Genomic DNA, 16,888 nt, shown 5'->3' with positions numbered 1-16,888 from the left:
CTTTGATTGGGACTGGAGGCTTTGAATTAAAAACACAACAAAAAGCTCGCGAATTCCATCCCATCCTTTATCACAATGCCTGGCAGCCACCTGTGTAAAGGGTTTGTGGCTCTAGTCCACCAGAGTAGTGCCGTGACCATAAGCCAGGAGCCATTTAAATAGGATCATGCTGCCTAAGCCACTGCTTGGACATTTCTTGGCATAAGCAGCAGGATATAAACAGAAAGACGACAGATACAGTCTGGGGGCTGGATCAAAGTGTGAGGAATGCCAGATCCAGCCCCAGGGCCACACCTTGCTCAGCCCTGGTCTAGAAGATACTACCAGAGTTGCTTGGTTTTGCAGTTCTCAAACTATGGATTTATGTCTCCAGAGGTAACATGCTAGTTAACAGCAAAAATGTTTTTAAAAACAGGCAGTCCCCGGGTTACGTACGAGATAGGAACTGTAGGTTTGTTCTTAAGTTGAATCTGTATGTAACTCGGAACTGGCGTCCAGATTCAGCCGCTGCTGAAACTGACCAGCGGCTGACTACAGGAAGCCCGAGGCAGAGTTGCTCTGCCCCGGGGTTCCTGGAATCAGCCTCTGGTCAGTTTCAACAGGCTGAATCTGGACGCCAGTTCCGACTTACATAGAGATTCAACTTAAGAACCCCAGGCGTCCCCAAGTCAGCTGCTGCTGAAACTGATCAGCGGCTGATTCCAGGAAACCCGGGGTAGAGCAACTCTGCCTCGGGCTTCCTGTAGTCAGCGCTGGTCAGTTTCAGCAGCGGCTGACTTGGGGACGCCTGGGGCAGAGCAGCTGGGGTGCTGCTGGGTTGCTCCTGTAGCGCCGCTCCTCGGCACTACTGGACCAACCCAGCAGCACCCCAGCTGCTCTGCCCCAGGCGTCCTGATTCAGCCGCTGCTGAAACTGACCAGCAGCGGCTGAATCAGGACGCCTGGGGCAGAGCAGCTGGGGTGCTGCCGGGTCGGTCCAGTAGCGCCCAGAGCGGCGCTGTGGGACCAACCGGCAGCGCCCCAGCTGCTCTACCACAGGCTTCTGGAGAAAAGCCTGGTCTGCTAGGGGAGAGGGCGTACTAGCTGCCCCCCCCCCCCAGCAGACCAGGGAGACACGGGCAGTGGACCGAGACGCACCGCGGTCCCGCCGCCCGGGTCCTCCGCGGCATTGCTCCCCGTCTCCCTGGTCTGCTGGAGACCAACAGACCAGGGAGACGGGGAGCAAAGCCTCTGAGGACGCCGGCAGCGGGACAGCCGCGGCACGTCTGGGCTGTCCGCTGCCCGCATGCTCCCCGGCTTTGCTTCCCGTCTCCCTGGTCTGCTGGTCTCCGCGGCTGTCCCGCTGCCGGCGTCCTCAGAGGCTTTGCTCCCCGTCTCCCAGGTCTGCTGGAGACCAGCAGACCTGGGAGACGGGGAGCAAAGCTGGGGAGCACGCGGGCAGTGGACAGCCCAGACACGCCGCGGCTGTCCCGCTGCCGGCGTCCTCAGAGGCTTTGCTCCCAGTCTTAGCAGACCAGGGAGACAGGCAGCAAACCCCGTTCGTAACTGCGGATCCAACATAAGTCAGATCCGCGTAACTCGGGGACTGCCTGTAAATGAATACTGTATAGAGGTAAGAAATAACAAACCTCAACCCTATTGTCACTCTGCAAATTAGTATACACAAATCAATCCCTTACCTCTCTCTAAAATTGCAAAGATTCCAAAAATTCAATGAACAGAAGGCTGTTGCAGGTGGAAAAGAAGAGGGACAAGGAGAAGACTGGAAATAAATGTGAGTAGGGAAAGACAGACAATAGAAACAAAAGTGAAACTGAGCTGTATATTCCACAAGTTTTGAGGTCATTCTAAGTGTAGCCTTCATTGATTTGAGATCTACCGTACCATTGTCTCACTAGAAAGGAAAACTTATAATGGCAGCAAACCATAAAAGAGACCCATTTTGGAAATATTTTAATTAAGTTCCTCTAACTCTGGGTAATACAGGCATGGGTGCAAAATGCAAACAGTGCAAACAATAAATGAAACAACATCATAAGAAGTGTTCCTTCTCTGAAGGAAGCTGCATTGAAGATGGTGAAAGGAACATGTCTGAACATGCAGCATATAGTTGTTACTCTCTGGTAATTCTATAGTATTACTATTTTGATGCAGGAGGGTCATAAAATATAAACAGCTGAAATAAGCAGATCTTCCTTTTACAACTACACCTTTAAAGTAGTACTGAATGTCAGTGAGTGCAAATGAGCAGTATAGTAAGAATAATTAAATAACTGCATTGACTTATTTTGTTTAGGAGAATCCATCCTCACCACACAGGATTCTGAGGACTATCCACCTTCAAGATCACCATCATTTTCTATAGTTTCAGTTATCTGCCAATAATAGGATTTCAGTCACGTCACGTCACGTCACATAACATGTAGTAAAAAGGGAGAAAAAATCTCCATCATCCAGAAACAATCATAGATGAGTTTGTGATAAGAACCAGAAGATTACAAAAAGAGGTAATTGATGAAAAAACTGACCAGTTCGTTTATGCAACAAATTCTCCTTCCTGAACAATTGAGAACCCACACTTAATTAACATGGTTCAGACATTAAGACTAGGATACAGTCCACCAAACAGAGCGGATGTCACAGGCAAACCGCTGGATAAAGTGTATGAAAGATAAATGGAGCAGTGTGCAAAAAGTCTAGAGAGTAAATTTGCTAACCTGAGTCTTGATGGGCAGAGCAATGTCTAAGAAGATCCTATTGTAAATGCTGGTGTGATCACTAAAGAAGGGAATGTCTTTCTTACAGAAACAATTGATACATCAGGAAATGCATACACAGCAAAATACTTATAAGCAGAAGCAGTAAAAGTTATAACAAACCACGAAAAAAAATTCCAATGTCTAGTACACAGATTGGTCACAGACAATGCTCCAAATGTATCTGAGAAGAAATTTAGAAAAGAACAGAAGAGAGTCTCCAGCTAGTAAAATACAGGTACAAGTGCTCTCTTGAAGCACCTTGTACCAAAGACCTAATGTTATTGAAATTGTCAAATACTTCCATAGCAATCCCTATATTCTGTGGTGTAGAAAGCATATTTTCATTCCAAATTGAGAAATAGTTTAGGACCTGAAAAAACAGGAAAGCCGAATTTTTTCTTTTCCAGATTATGAACAGGAAAAGGCGAGAAGACTGATTTAGCTGCAGAAGCCAGTATTTTAAGATTCTCATACTGACATGGCTGATTTAGCTGCAGATGTCGGTATTTTAAGATTCTCATAATGACATAGTCAATTTAATTGTTTAATTTAACTGGTTTTTTAATATTTCTTTTAGCTATTTTAGTTAAAAACAATTTTAACAAAAACAAACCTGATTTTAAAAAACTTGAATGTTTAATTAAAATGAGAAAAAACATATTCTTGTTTTTAAATAAAATATTGTGTGTTTCCCGTTGAAGAAAAAAATCCAAAATACATAAAGTTATCTTTCTAGTTAAACAAAACAATTTTAATTTGTATCTGATGATGTTCTCCTCCTAATATAGCATGGCAAGAAAATCCTCCAAATATTAATTGTTAACCTGTTGAATTGGAGATAGCTCACCTCCCAGTGATTTCATAAAAATCTACCTCAATTACCTTTGGTAAATGAAATAACCAAACAATCATTCATTTTCTGATATACCTATAAAACTAATCTGAAAATAATTCAAAATAAACCACTGTTTAAAAATGTATAGTGTACACCTTCTAAAAATATATACGGAGATATACCTATCTCAAAGAACTGGAAGGGACCTTGAGAGGTCATCAAGTCCAGTCCCCTACCCTTACAGCAGGACCAAGCACCATCCCTGACAGATTTGCCCCATATCCCTAAATGGCCCCCTCAGAGATTGAACTCACAACACTGGGTTTAGCAGGCTCAAACCACTCAAACCATTATCCCTCCCCACAATGAAATCTCATCTCTCTATTAATTGTGAAGAATGTGTGTTAAGGTTACAAACACCAAGAATGCACTTTTATGTAGAAAAACATGATTAAATTGAGTCCTCATGACTAGGGATTTAAATAATTATTTTTATCAATATGATTTAAATCAAATCCACCTTGATAGTTATCAAAATTTACAACAATGCCTTCTTCTAAACCAGATGCTATTTAAATAGGCTATGTATATTCTGGAGATAAATCTTTTTTGTTTTAAATTATTCCATATATTAAAATGTTCATATTTTTAAAATATGAACATATTTTTATTATGTGTGTGCTTATGGTCTATACATGCAGAAAAACAGTCCTAAGGTTTTAAATGACTGTTTAAAAATAATCCAAAAATCAGAAGATCTATGATGTTAATTAGAGTTGAGGAAAATATAAAATAGTTCTTCTCCAAACACTTTACAACTTCTGACATACATTAAAAATGAAAACCACAAAGAATAAAAATAGCCACTTTCCTCAAATAGAAATGTGTGAGCATGACAGTCCGTTCTAACAAACTAAATCCATCCCAACTTTCAGCTTCCACCATGCCTCTAGAAAAACATGGAAAAGAGATGGGATTTACATAGTGCCCTATAGACAGATTTAGAGCGTGTCAGAACAAGGCACCTCAATCTGCTAGCAGCTCCTTTTCTTTTAAACCATTAAACTTGAATACTTCCACTAACTTCAGATGCAACAGCATGGCACAGAGAAAAGATGCAGTCTCTCAAACATTCATATCCGAAAGCCATTTTGGGCTTTGCAGGTCAAAACCTATAGCTTAAACTCCCTTCAGAAATGTAAAGGTAACTGCCACACATCATGATACATAAATATACTTTAGTCACTGGAAGAAATTTCACTTCACAATACCAAATTTAAGATGTAGTAGTGACATTCCCCCCACCCCTTATAAAAACTGGCTAGTGAATATGAATATGCATAACTCAAAGATGCTTTAAACAAAATACCTTACATAACCTATCAATTTTAAAGTTCCCATCTGCTGTGTCTGTATATACTATTTTTGTGCATGTATCATTCATGTATGTGAAGTTAGAAATATGAACTGTGAATCTGATTATAGATTTAAATGTACAATGAGAGCCTGGGGTCCTGAAAGCCTAATGGCTTGGTGATCAACTCAGTGACTTGTAAACTTGTTTGTCCTGTAACTCTAAATATGATTAGTCTCAGAAAAAGATGTGACCATATCACCTGGTATTGGAATCCATTTTGAACTTTTTCCATGGAAAGGTAGAATGTTTATATTAAAAAAAAAAAAAAAAAAAAGGTTCCCGCCCTGGGCAAGAGTCTATTTAAGCAATGGGAAGCTGTCAGCCTTTTTTCTTTGGTTGGCCTTGGAAAGTGACTGGCAAACCCTAAAAAGAAAACAAACTTTAAAGGTGGCTGACAACCCCAGTCAGGGTAAAAGAATATCTCTGACTGAAAGCTTATGTCTGAAATAAGAACAGATGTTTAAGGTAAGAATTTGTATGTAATAACTTAAGTTTCTTAGTGAATTAGAACTAGGTATGTATTTTCTATTCATTTTAATTTAGTAAGTTACTTTGACCTGTCTATTGTCACTTACAACCACTTAAATTCTACTACTTGTACTTAATAAAACATTTTTGTTTACTCTTAGACTCAGTGTAAATAATTATAACCTGGGGACAGCAACCACTGTACATATTTCTCATTCATTAATAAAGACAGCTTACCTAATAAGCTTTTCCCGTGTGAAACTTTTACACAAAGACAGGCAGATTTATTTGGGTTTCTCATCCATTTTTGGGGTTGGTTTCCTAGGTGTTGAGCCCTTAAAACTGCATCCTCCCAGAGCTTTGCATTGTCTGCATTTTTCTTCAAGGGGACGGTTACTCCAACTCTGTGCCTTATCTGGGGGGAGATAGAGGATCTGATCCAGCAGGATAGGGTTGTGGGGAGCCCCAGATAGCAAGAAGGTGGGCGTCAGTGACATGATCAGCACACTGGGGGACGATCCCAACAGGACTTCTGTGACTGCATCCTATCACAATAGCATTATGCAAAATGTATTGCAATACTCTAATATCAAAGTTATAAATGTATACATTATATTAGCAAGGTTCACATTGAAAATCTCATGTCCATTAGTTAATGGGATGGGGGATGAAGTGAAGTGTCCTGGTCATTGTTGCTGCAAAGATCCAAAAGTATGCCCGCAATCACTAAATTGAGTAAGAAAAAGGATGAGCACAAACCCCAGTATAAGTTATTTCTGTTTTTATCTGAATTATTTTTAGCCAGCTGGCACCTGGCCTTCCCCAAATCATTACCAACTATTGAGTAAGGAATTTAACGGCACTGACGGTCAGATAAAATGGAAATATACAGCTTACGGAAAACACTGCGTCCCTATGTCATTTTATTCTGCTAGTGACCACATATAAATAAACAAGAGGGTCAACAAAATAGAAAGGACTGCAGAAGACAGAGAACAATGTCTCCAAAGCACACTTTAGACTAGATACATATTTCAGCTACATTTTTTTCATCCTGAAGAAAACATTGATTTATTGAAGCCAAACATTTTGTCAAGAAGGTTTCTTAGATACAAGTGGAATTTCTGATTAAAAAAGAGAGAGAGAGAGAGAGAGAGAGAGAGAGAGAGAGAGAGAGAGAGACCTACTCCAGAAATAGCCAACGGACCAGAGACAATCACCTGGGATTTGAAACTGGGGCCTCTCACATCCAGATGAGTGCATTAACCATCTCTTTTTCTTTCAATGCTTTTATTAGAGCTGTTTACTGTATGCAAACACTCAAATATTGGGAGAAATAGAAAGAAAGACTGACTCTGTTGTCCAATAGTCAGAGCATTCACCCACGCTGTTGGAGAAATCAAACTCAAAATCCCCACCCTACTGATTAGGACCTTTTCTGAGGTGGATCTCTCTCTTGCTCAACCTCTCTCTCTTCCCCTCCTCCCCTGTATGTTTTTTTAAATCTCTAGTTCTAGATATGAAATTAAAATAAGTGTTAAAACTTTGAAATTTTGCACAAAAGTGAACTTTTTTCTGTTACATGACCTGAGGCAGCTTGGTACTATTAGAGTGGTCTTCCCACAATCTTCTCAACAGTCTTAACCAAAAAAAGGAAGATCAACGATTAGGTGACAGACATACTCAATATGACCAAGTAATTATGATAATTAGATGATGATGTGAAAATAGTTTCATTTACAGATGAAAGCATCATGCTAAGGCAAGCACTGACAATATCTGTCAACAGTCTCCCCTCTCTCCCATAAGCAAATTTCACTTGCCTCAGTTGTTGCAGGCCATTCAATAAATCATATTAACCTATGTATATGAAAAAAGAGAATAGGTATCATGGTAGCAACGGGGGGTGGGGGGGGGGCAAAAGATAATTTGTACTAACTCAGAAGCTGACATGGCAGTATAGGGAGATGAAACTGTACTAATGAAAGGGTTACATAAAAGATAGGTATTATTATGGAACACTTTCCCACAAGACTCCAGGTTAGGGATGCAAGCAACTACACAAGTAGTTAACTACAGCCTCTCTCTGAGTTACGAACGAGTTACGGACCAAACACTTGGCCGTAACTCGATCCGTTCGTAACTCGGACCCCACTGAATTACACGCGACTGCGCTGTTCGTAAGCACGGGCTGCGTTCGTAACTCGGAGACTGCCTTTACGACCGCTCCATGGGAGCTTTGGTCGTAAGTGCAAACAGTCGTAACTCAATCATTCGCAACTTGGGGAGCGGCTGTACTCGATAAGCTTAGGCTTACTGGGTAGTCAAGTCACTACTCAACTACTCACTTCCCCCCTTACTGTATCAGAGGCTGCGGGGAGGGGGTAAGCAAGAGCTGGTGCTGGGGGGAACCAGCTTAAAAGTTGGTTCCCCCCAGCTCTGCAATGCAGGGGCAGCAGGGGAGGCAGAGCCACAGTGGTCCCTGGATATACTTAAGAGCAGGTTAGACAGATATCTGTCAGGGATGATCTAGAATAGATGGTGCTTGGTCCTGCCATGAGGGCAGGGAACTGGACTTAACGATCTCTTAAGGTCCCTTCCAGTTCTAGTATTCTATTATTCTAATTAACTGCTACTTAACATCCCTACTTCAGGTATAAATCTATAGGATGGTTCTTCGGGGTGGGGGACAGGGGTAAGGGTTGGTTTGGTTGTTTGGTTTTTGTTTTTTTAAATATGTGGAAGTACAGATAGGATCTCTTTCGTATGTTAATATTTTTGAAACAACAGCTTTTAATTTACTAACAATAAAAGATATACTTTTCATAAAGCATTTCTTTTTGATTAATCATATTTTAATCTGAAAAGTATATGCTCATATTACCAATTTACATATTTACATCTATATTCCAGCATGATTTTTGCACAAAAATCCTATCCAATACAACTGCAGTTCTATATAGAGATTCCTGAACCTTAATGTGAACAGAACAATCAAAGATTATTGGTTGGCTAGATCTGAAACTGCTAAAGATTTTGGGGAAAAGTATCTATTAGGCTATAAAGAGTACAGGCAGTCCCCGACTTACGCGGATCCGACTTATGTCGGATCCGCACTTACGAACGGGGCTTTCTCGCCCCGGAGGTCGGGGCGAGAAAGCCCCGTTTGTAAGCTGCTCCGGTGCCCCTGGTCTGCTGGAGACCGTCTCCAACAGACCAGGGGCACCGGGCGGGTTCCCGCGCTTCTGAGGCTTTGCCAGAGCAAAGCCTCAGAGGCGCGGGGAACCGCCGCTGCTGCCGCTTCAGTCTGGGTGCCTGTGGTCTGCTGGGGATGGTCCCCAGCAGACCACAGGCTCCCAGACTGAAGCGGCAGCAGCGGCGGTTCCCCGCGCCTCTGAGACTTTGCTTTGGCAAAGCCTCAGAGGCGCGGGACCCCCCCGCGGCTGCGGCTTCAGTCCGGGAGCCTGTGGTCTGCTGGGGACCGTCCCCAGCAGACCACAGGCACCCAGACTGAAGCCGCAGTCGCGGCGGGGTCCCTCGCCTCTGAGGCTTTGCCAGAGCAAAGCCTCAGAGGCGCGGCACCCCGCTGCGGCTCTGCTCCCCGTGTCCCTGGTCTGCTGGGGGGGGGGGGGGGCGCAGCTAGTGTGCTCCCCCCCCCCCCCAGCAGACCAGGCTTTTGTTTTGGACTCTGGGGCAGAGCAGCTGGGGCGCTGCCGATTGGTCCTGCAGCGCCCGCTCTGGGCACTACTGGACCAACCGGGCAGCATCCCAGCTGCTCTGCCCCAGGCGTCCCCAAGTCAGCTTCTGCTGAAACTGACCAGCGCTGACTACAGGAAGCCCCAGGCAGAGTTGCTCTTCCCCGGGCTTCCTGGAATCACCTGCTGATCAGTTTCAGCAGCAGCTGACTTGGGGACACCTGGGGTTCTTACGTTGATTCTGTATGTAAGTCAGAACTGGCGGTCAGTTTCAGCAGTGTCTGAATCTGGACGCCAGTTCCGACTTACATACAGATTCAACTTAAGAACAAACCTACAGTCCCTATCTTGTACGTAACCCGGGGACTGCCTGTACTTCCAAAAAATCCGAAGACAACTTTTTTTGATCATAGTAAATATATCAATATCCACATCTACCTTTGCTGATGTCAAAGTCTGATGTAACTTATATTTTGTTACATTTCTTATATCAAAATGTTAATGCTGACTGAATTCTTCTAGCCACATTATTTAATATTCCAGAGGAATGAATCTGCTCAGCAGTGCTTAAAACATTCCCTGCAGGCTTCCCTGCCATTATGTGCAACCAATCTCAAAGTCCTCCTTCTTTCAATGTGACATGTTAAGATCACAAAATGTGTTGCTGCTGCTTCTGCTACAACAGTTCAATTCATGATCCAACTGTACAGGGAACAAACTGTATTCTCTAGGGCAAAAGGTTGGCCTTCCTTTCAAGCAAAGAAACGGTACAGAAAAAAGCACTGCAATAGCAGAATTGCTGAGACCTGAATAAATATAAACTTTTAGGAACCTGTGAGCACATGCAGAAGACATACAACACCGATAATTTCGATCATAAATCTGGATTCTGTTCACAGGCTTTTTTAAAATTAAGGCAACATATGTTCAAATAAAACTACCAGTTTAAATTATTTTTATATATACTAGTCAAATGAAATAAGTGTGAGTTATCTGTCACAAGTGTTTCAATGTCTGCAAATTATAATTTCTTTCTGTTTTCAATTTTGTCTTTGTCTATTTGGTATACTGATATTTTTCTGTATTTCCAAAGTAATTGTAGATTATTGCTGTCAATAATATCAATATACTTCTATAAATAATATATATTATGCAAACCATGTTCAAAATGAGTTTCATAGAAGACCAAATCTTGGGGCTAAACTATTTGAAAGTTTACATGAAAAATTGGTATCTTAACTACATGCCAGTGTTCAAATTCCAAATCAATCATAGTGACAGTAATTGAAAAACAAAACATTTTATAAGAAAACACAAATCTTAACTTATATTAGGCATTATATAACCAACTGGATTTTCATTTTTTCTTTGCTTTTCCTTGTCGCACAATTTTATAACACACCTAGAATTATATAAAGACTCAAGATCTCAATAAAACAACTTGATTAAAGACTGTTACATATTCTAGTTCTCTTTCCTTTTATATTTTGTCGGAAGAGAACAGGCTTTTGAATTTAAGACTGTATAGACCAGTTGTGGCCAAATTGTGGCTTGCAAGCCCCTTCTACCCCCTCACATCCTCTGCCTACCAGATTGGTGTGGGGAGCGGGGGAGCTGCGTCTTGCAGTGTGGTGCTTGTATAGGTGCTTCTGTCCATTAGGGAGGAGGGTCTCAGGGATTCAACCCGGAGGGGCACATCTCTCAGGCTCAGAGCTTCAGCAAAGAGTGGGACTGAAGCCCCAACCCCTGGCACCAATGTGATCCAGCTCTCAAACTTCCAAAGATTGTTGTATGCAGCTCAGAGATCTGCCGATACAGACTCATTCCACTACGTGGTACACGCAGTCCTGCAATTGTTCAGAGACTTCAATCTGAGGTTCCCTCAGACACCATTATTAAGGCCAGGGAGTAGAGCATAGGTTCAAACTATAACTACAACATTATACTGGATAGTAGTCTTGAATATTTAGAAGATCAAAGTCAATGGAAAAATGTAATCAATTTTCAAGGAGTTATGTAAGGGGCAGTAAAAAAGCCTTTCGCCTATAGCCCATTATTTTGCTAACTAAAAGCAGAGAGCACACCTATGCTGGGTAATGTAGAGCCATTCGGATTGGCTGTTAAATCTGTTGAAAATAAGCCTCAAGGGGTCACAGCTTTTCCAAGTCCCAAACCTCAAAGTTAACAAAATACCTGGCTGAGAACACTGTCTCCTTCTAAACTTAAATACAATACCATCATTTTGCGAAGAAAAAAAATCCACAATTTAAACTTCCTCATTCTCTCTCAGTATTACACAATATTTATGTCACATTTGTTTTGACCATCCAGAAATGGCAAGGAATGCATTTCTTCTGATTTAATGACTGATTTTAAAATCACATTAATTTTCCCTCTCCCCAGTCCTTTTACCCATAATTGGCCTGCAACAAACATAAAAATCCACATCATGTCCAAGAAAACATGTTCCTATAATACTGAAAATCTGTACATTTACAAACCTTCAAAATTGAATGAACTTAAAATTGTAAGTGGCTGATCACTTTTGTTCAAGGAAACGCCAACAGTTTTTTTGCAGTTCCTGTCACACATTTCACATTAGTCACTTTTAAGAAGTCAATATTTGCCCACAGTTGCCAAACTGTGTACTTAATCTGTGAAAATATCATTTGTATTTGAAACAGAAAATAGGTGTGCCATCTCAAGCATTGTGGGGCAATAATCTGATAAACATTGACTGTTTAATGGTGGCCACTGTATATGAAGACATAGAAGTTCTGATCCACTGACCGGCCTTCTACATCTCTCTACAGCAGTGGGACTCAAAGTAGAGTCTGCAAACCACCTTGCAAGTGGACTGTGGGCTTGGGGCTCACCCCGCCCCCCCATGGAGGTCTTGTGCAAAGCCAGCTTCCACTATGTGGTGGGGAACCGAGTCTCACAGGCTGGATCTGGCTCACAGAGGGGTGGGGAAAAGCTCCATGCACTGCTGCTTCCTCTCCTTCCATCTAGGGGGGAACAGCAGTGTAGAATACTGCTCACTTGGGAGGATTTCCCCACCATTCCCTCCGGCTGCAATTCTAGCCAATGGGAGCAGAGGGGAGTGGTGCATTTTCCCTTCCCCCACAGACCCTTCACCCAACCTTCCACCCAGACTCTGCACTACCATCCCCTCCTGCACCCATTTTGGATAGTTGGCTGGTGGTCCACAGAAAGGTTTGCGTTGAGTGGGGTGGGCTAAAAAAATTGAGTATCACTGCTCTGCAGTATTGTAAGTATCTTCTGACCTCAGACAATACTTCTATGACTGCCCAGAATTAGACCACAAAACACTTAACCTAGAGGCTTCTTCTGTACCCTCTCTTTTGCCCCTTTTTCAGATAGTCTCACTAGAGAAAATTAGGGCTGTCAATCATGATTAATTGTAGTTATAAACACTAGTGTTGAACTAATAGAATACCAACTTAAATTATATTTTCCAAATATACTGAATTCAATTACAACAAATTCAAAGTATATAATGCACATTTTATATTATTTTATTAAAATATTTCCATTATAAAATAGATAACCAAAAGAAATAATATTTTCAATTCACCTCATACAAGAACTATACTATAATCTGTTAATTGTAAAAGAACAATTTTGAAAAGCAGTTATATAAAAAAAATCTACATTTGTAAATTGCACTACAGTAACTTGTATGAAGTATATTGAAAAATACTATTCTTCATCTTTTTTACCGTACATTTGTAAACAAAAATAAAGTGAGCACTGTACACTTTGTATTCTATGTTGTAACTAAAATCAATATATTTGAAAACAAAGAGAAACAACAAAATTAAATAAATGATATTCTATTAATTAAAACTGAGATTAATCAGGATTCTTTTTAATCTTGTGAATCGTATCATATTAATAAATCATTTAATAGCCTTAAAAAAACGTGTCACGGATATGTTAATTTCAAACTGCAGACTGCACCTGTCGCTCCCCCAACTTGGAAAGACTATTTCTAATTTGGTAGTGCTTCTACATGGTGAGGACACGCCATAGAAGAATCATATCCTGATTAAAATGAGACAGAATAAAAGAGGAAATCTTTATTAGAAAGGGCATAGTTAAAAGGATTAAGGTAAAGGATGTTACTGAATAAAAGTAATAATGAAGTTTGGAATTTCTGCATAGAAGTAGCTTTACATTCATTATTAATCATGCACTTAACTGTAGAAAGAAATTGTTAGAATCCCCTATTTTGATGTTCACAAAGCAATACATATAACCAATAGTCAAACCAAGCTTATCCAAGTACTGCCCCAGTTCAGTTCCCCTTGATGAAATCTCACAGGATTACAACAAAATGAGGAATGTATGCTAGAGATGTAGAAATCCATTTAATCAGTTAACCGGTTAAACATTATATTTAACTAGTAAACAAATTAAGTGGGATTCCGTGGGTGGAACCACTGGCCCAGGGACCCCCAGGTTATCTGGTTACTGCTGATTGGCTGAGCCTTGGTGGGGGGGGGGGAGACTTTCAGGCAGTCCAGGGCTTTATAAGGCAGTGGGCAAGCGACCAAGGAGCTTGCGAACAGGTGATTGCTAACAGGGAGTTTAGAGAGGGAGTTGGGAAGGGGGTGAGGTCCTCTTGCCTTTCTTTTTAAATCTCTTCTCCAGGACAGCAGCGATGGTTGGTGATAGGTCTGCTGTTGTTACCTGCACAGCATCTGCCATGTTTGTCTTCCTCTCGGAAGAAAGAACGGATTTCATCTGCACTAAGTGCAAGCTGGCTGCCATTTTGGAAGAAAAAATTAGAGGGCTGGCGGCCCAAGTGTCGACCCCACGCTCCATCAGAGAGAATGAAGACTTCCTTGATAGAAGGCAGCATTTGATCCTTCAAGCACGGCAGGAGGAAGAGCCAGAGAGGGCAGTATGTGACCAGGAAGAGAACTGGAAGCATGTAACTTCTAGAAGGGGAAAAAGGCCAGCATGGGAATCCCCCAATGCTATACAGGCAGTCTCCGGGTTACGTACAAGATAGGGACTGTAGGTTTGTTCTTAAGTTGAATCTGTATGTAAGTCGGAACTGGCGTCCAGATTCAGACACTGCTGAAACTGACCGCCAGTTCTGACTTACATACAGAATCAACGTAAGAACCCCAGGCGTCCCCAAGTCAGCTGATGCTGAAACTGATCAGCAGCTGATTCCAGGAGGCCCGGGGCAGAGCAACTCTGCCTGGGGCTTCCTGTAGTCAGCGCTGGTCAGTTTCAGCAGAAGCTGACTTGGGGACGCCTGGGGCAGAGCAGCTGGGGTGCTGCTGGGTTGCTCCAGTAGCGCCGCTCCTGGGTGCTACTGGACCAGCCTAGCAGCACCCCATCTGCTCTGCCCCAGGCGTCCTGATTCAGCCGCTGCTGAAACTGACCAGCAGCGGCTGAATCAGGACCTGGGGCAGAGGAGCTGGGGTGCTGCCGGGTTGGTCCAGCAGTGCCCAGAGCGGGCGCTGCAGGACCAATCGGCAGCGCCCCAGCTGCTCTGCCCCAGAGTCCAAAACAAAAGCCTGCTCTGCTGGGGGGGGGGGGGGGCGAGCACACTAGCTGCGCCTCCCCCCCTCCCCAGAAGACCAGGGACACGGGGAGCAGAGCCTCTGAGGCTTTGCTCTGGCAAAGCCTCAGAGGGAGGGACCCCGCCACGGCTGCGGCTTCAGTCCGGGAGCCTGTGGTCTGCTGGGGATGGTCCCCAGCAGACCACAGGCTCACGGACTGAAGCCGCAGCCGTGGTGGGGTCCCGCGCCTCTGAGGCTTTGCTAGAGCAAAGCCTCAGAGGCGCGGGGAACCGCCGCTGCTGCGGCTTCAATCTGGGTGTCTGTGGTCTGCTGGGGACGGTCCCCAGCAGACCACAGGCTCCCGGACTGAAGCCGCAGCCGCGGGGGGGTCCCGCGCCTCTGAGGCTTTGCCAGAGCAAAGCCTCAGAGGCGCGAGGAACCGCCGCTGCTGCCGCTTCAATCTGGGTGCCTGTGGTCTGCTGGGGACGGTCTGGCAAAGCCTCAGAAGCGCGGGAACCCGCCCGGTGCCCCTGGTCTGCTGGAGACGGTCTCCAGCAGACCAGGGGCACCGGAGCAGCTTACGAACGGGGCGAGAAAGCCCCGTTCGTAAGTACGGATCCAACGTAAGTCGGATCCACGTAAGTCGGGGACTGCCTGTAGAGGTAAGTAATCGCTTTCAGGCTCTCTCCACAGGCTCTGCAGTGCTGAATGCTTTGGAAGGGATCTCACAAGGAACAAAACCGGAAGGGACCACCATTTACTGGAAGGCATGGGATGCGTAGTCCTAAGGATGGGGGTTCCAAGACCACCACCCCCAAAAGAAAACGATGGGTGGTGGTGGTCGGGGACTCCCTCCTAAGAGGGACTGAGCCAACCATCTGCCGTCCGGACCTAGAATCTTGAGAGCTGTGCTGCTTACCGGGAGCTCGCATTCAGGATGTGACTGAGAGGCTTACCAAACTGATCAAACCTTTGGATCGCTACCTTTTCCTGCTTCTCCACGTGGGAACTAACAATATGGCCAAGAATGACCTTGAGTCGGTTACTGCGCATTATGTAGCGCTGGGAAGAAGGATCCAAGAATTCGGAGCATAAGTGGTGTTCTCATCCATTCTCTCTGTTGAAGGGAAAGGACTGGGCAGGGATCGTCGAATTGAGGACGTAAATGCGTGGTTGCGCAGGTGGTGTCGTAGAGAGGGCTTTGGTTTCTTTGACCATGGGACTCTGTTCAGGGCACAAAGATTGTTAGGAAGAGATGGGATCCACCTAACAAAGAAAGGAAGGAGCATCTTTCGTGGGCAGGCTTACAAACCTAGTGAGGAGGGGCTTTAAACTAGGTTCGTCGGGAGACAGTGACCAAAACACTGAGGGAAGTGGGAAAGTTGGATACCGGGAAGAAATGCAGAGAGGAACAAGCAAGAAAGGAGGACCCCTGATTCGAATGGAGAAGATAGGGCGATCAACTGGTTATCTGAGGTGTTTGTACACTAATGTGAGAAGCCTGTGCATCAAACAGGAAGACTTGGAGGCCCTGGCCAAGAAATATGATTTAATTGAGGTAACAGAGACGTGGTGGGATGACTCGCATGACTGGAGCGCTGTCATGGAAGGGTATAGACTATTCAGGAAAAACAGGCAAGGGAGAAAAGGAGGAGGAGTTGCACTATATATGAGAGCACTATGATTGCTCTGAACTCCAGTATAAAGAGGGAGAAAAACCCATTGAGAGTCTATGGGTTAAGTTTAAAGGAGCAAACAACAGCAGTGATGTTGTGGTTGGTGTCTGCTACAGGCCACCCAATCAGGTGGATGAGGTAGATGAGGCTTTCTTCGGACAACTGAGAGAAGCTTTCAGATCACAGACCCTGGTTCTTGTGGGGGACTTTAATCACCCTGACATCTGTTGGGAAACCAATTCGGCAGTACACAGGCAAGCCAGGAAGTTTTTGGAGAATAGTGGGGATAACTTCTTGACACAAGTGATGAAGGATCCAATCAGGGGCTGTACGCAGCGTGACCTTCTGCTCACAAACAGGGAGGAACTAATAGGGGAAGTAGAGGTGGGTGACAACCTGGGAAGCAGTAATCATGAGATGGTAGATTTCAGGATCCTGACCTAAGGAAGAAAAGAGAGTAGTAAAATACACACCTTGGACTTCAAAAAAGCAGATT

The 16,888-nt window shown here is 43.8% G+C and overlaps 1 protein-coding gene across 3 annotated transcripts in view; it reads right to left on the bottom strand.

Annotated features, from left to right (window-relative positions):
* The window catches only part of MED13L (mediator complex subunit 13L), a 379,146-nt gene that overhangs the window by 200,808 nt on the left and 161,450 nt on the right, over positions 1-16,888 (bottom strand). The window contains exon 2 of one of the 3 annotated variants that reach the window (XM_075898189.1): positions 5,716-5,893. The exons of the other annotated variants lie outside the window; for them this stretch is intronic. The gene's annotated coding sequence lies outside the window, so the exon portion shown is untranslated. The remainder of the gene's footprint in view (positions 1-5,715; positions 5,894-16,888) is intronic. 3 annotated transcript variants of the gene reach the window in all.

Source organism: Pelodiscus sinensis, chromosome 15 (assembly GCF_049634645.1).
Source record: "Pelodiscus sinensis isolate JC-2024 chromosome 15, ASM4963464v1, whole genome shotgun sequence".
NCBI classification, from domain to species: Eukaryota; Metazoa; Chordata; order Testudines; family Trionychidae; genus Pelodiscus; species Pelodiscus sinensis.
The sequence above is the reverse complement of the archived record's forward strand: the minus strand, read 5'-3'. Positions and strand labels throughout refer to the sequence as shown.